The sequence below is a fragment of the Pollicipes pollicipes genome, unplaced genomic scaffold (genome assembly GCF_011947565.3).
Source record: "Pollicipes pollicipes isolate AB1234 unplaced genomic scaffold, Ppol_2.1 Scaffold_4002;HRSCAF=4701_pilon_pilon_pilon, whole genome shotgun sequence".
NCBI lineage: Eukaryota > Metazoa > Arthropoda > Thecostraca > Pollicipedomorpha > Pollicipedidae > Pollicipes > Pollicipes pollicipes.
The window spans coordinates 5,176,458-5,179,195 of NW_023596420.1; the positions used below are offsets into that span (position 1 = coordinate 5,176,458).

Here is a 2,738-nt window from a genome sequence, read left to right on the forward strand (position 1 = left end):
TTTCGGAGCGCTCTGACCGGCGTGCAAATTCTCTGGTTGTGTAAGTTGCTCTTTCCGCTGCTCGTGCTCTCACCCTAGATTGAAAGGCGTCCGAAAGTCCAGAAGTCACGCGGCGTTCTGGCACCGGAGGGTTAACTCGGGAGTGTCGGCAACGCCACGTGTTGTACTTAGAAATATGGGCGATTTTCAGTGGGGTGGACCGTGTTCGAGCCTGTGTAATCATGTGGTGCTTGTGCAAATGCGGGGGTCTGATTTAGACACAGTATTAAACACGGACACAGCTATTTAAACAAAGTCATACGATATCGCAATAGTGTGGCATCACGTGACTCTGGAACGCTGAGATCACGTGACCATACCAGTAACCCTCACCACGGCAGCACTCCCGCGTGCAAGCGTGAGCCAAAGGAATTCCCACTCAAATGCCGGCCGGATTCAGCTGTTATGTTCTATTTGTTCTCACGGACTTGTCACTAAATACTGGCAAGAGGACCTAGAACAGACTCAAGGTAAATCCATATACCGGACTGCTCGTGATCACACGGCCCGGAGGCCGAGCAGACCGCAGCCGCTCTGGGACAGAAAGAGGCCAGAGGCCTCAGGCATCGGAGCGGAGGGGGCACGCCTTTAGCGGCGGCCATGTGAGCGGCCTCAGTGGCCTGAGTGAGACGGGTTGTGAGCGAGGTAGAGGCTGATGCCGGTGCGTACTTAGGCTTGTTAGTAGGAGTGGGGAAGGTACGGCGCGGGGTACTGCGGGTACTGCGGCGCCACAGGAGCGGGGTTGTAGGGCGCGGGGGCCGGCTTGTAGGCGCGGGGGTGGGCTTGTAGGGCGCTGGGGTGGGCTTGTAGGGTGCGGGGGCGGGCTTGTAGGGCGCGGGGGCCGGCTTGTAGGTCGGCGCCTGATGCGTCGTCTCGGGGTACTGGGCCTCGCCCTCGTACGTGACCTCGGCCACGAAGCCAGAGTCGCCGTCCACCTTGTAGGTGACGGTCTGGACGCGGCCGTCGGGCAGGGCGACGCGGTACGAGCCGGTCGTGCTCGCTCCGTCGCGCGTCTCGTCGGCAGCGAAGTCCGACCCAGAGTACTCGTCGGCCACGGCGTAGTCGAAGGCGTACTTGGCCGGTGTCTGCAACACGGAGGGGGGGGGGGAGGGCGTCAGCGGCGGGGCTGTGCTGGAACTGTGACACGAGTAGGGGGGTGTTGGCGGCGGAGTTGTGCTGGAACTGTGACACGGTGAGGGGGTATTAGCGAAGGAGTTGTGCTGGGACTGTGACAAGAGGAGGGGGTGTTAGCGGCGGAGTTGTGCTGGAACTGTGACACGGGGAGGGAGGGCATCAGCGGCGGAGTTGTGCTGGAACTGTGACACGGGAGGGGGTGTTAGCGGGGAATGTGCTGGAACTGTGACACGAGGAGGGGGGGTATTAGCGGTGGAGTTGTGCTGGAGCTGTGACAAGAGGAGGGGTGTTAGCGGCGGAGTTGTGCTGGAACTGTGACACGGGGAGGGAGGGCATCAGCGGCAGGGCTATGCGAAAATGTGCGGCTACGTCGCCGGCTGGGCGAGAACTGCCGGGCGATGAGTGATTACTTGATCGGTGTGCGGGATAACTGGAGTTTACATGGATAGACGAGTTTTAGTAAACAGAGTTCCCTTGTGAACCACACGCACACAGTTACCGCTGAGTTGATGTGGCACACAAGGAAGTGATGCTGGAGTGACAGTTCACAGTTTCCACGCATACGGTGCGAACAGGTGTCCCTCAGTCGTCTTCGGAAGCTGTGGCCGGCCTGGCGTCTTGCGCTGATGCCGCATAACTTACAACTCGGCACCGCCAAGGCTAGATATGATATCACAGTGAACTGTCTTCATTCCAACTGTCAGGGTCGAGCGATCCACCCAGCGATCGAGCTTACCTCTGGGTAAGCGGGCTCCGGCTTGTAAGCGGGCTCCGGCTGGTACGGGTCGACGGAAAGCGCCGTGCCCACGAGCACCAGGGTGATCACAACCTGAAGCAGACAACAGGTCAGCGACACCGGAACTCTGCAGGCCTTCACCGCAGCGCTGTGGGCCGTTGTCGGCCAGACTGGGGTTGTGGTAACCGTGGATCGCCTCGTTCCGTGGCGTGGTACGGGTCGGTTGTAAATCGGTCAACCCATGCGGACTTCTTGGAAGCCAGGAAAGAAACGCAGTGGCAAGGCATGGGATAGTGGGCGGCAGTTAACCTGTCTCGGCTGTACCCTAACGTTTAAGTCGGCAAGATACCTAGCCGTATTGCGGACAGAGCTGTCCCTCATTCGGTTACACCTGTGGCCGGGTGTATTCATAGACCAAAAGTGATACGCCTTAGTCCATGGCTTTGGTGCCGTCTCTGCGATTATCGATCAGTTTTAAGTCCTTAACTATTTTGTTGTGTTCCCAAAAAAATCATTCCAAAATGGCTGAACGATTTACACTTCATGCTTTGTTTTCGAGCGTGACGAAGTGGACATCATGGACATATGGATGGTAAGGCCAGAACAGCATTTTCATTATAAGAAATACCACACTTATGCGTGCTCACATGCCATACTGGCAAAGGCAACACATCCACAGAATAATTGCAACCTACAGAGAAAACTCCTGGCCAAAATAAGAATACTGAATGAATCAGAGCAGCATAAAACAACATTTTACGCATTTGACCCAAATGAAATATTTAGGTAGAACAAATTCTAGACCTTTAGCGCTGCAAGGAAAATAGCT

General features: G+C 56.6%; 1 pseudogene; it reads right to left on the reverse strand.

Moving 5' to 3' along the window:
• Window positions 1-717: 717 nt before the first annotated feature.
• The window catches only part of LOC119093440 (cuticle protein 7-like), a 3,674-nt pseudogene continuing 1,653 nt past the window's right edge, over window positions 718-2,738 (reverse strand).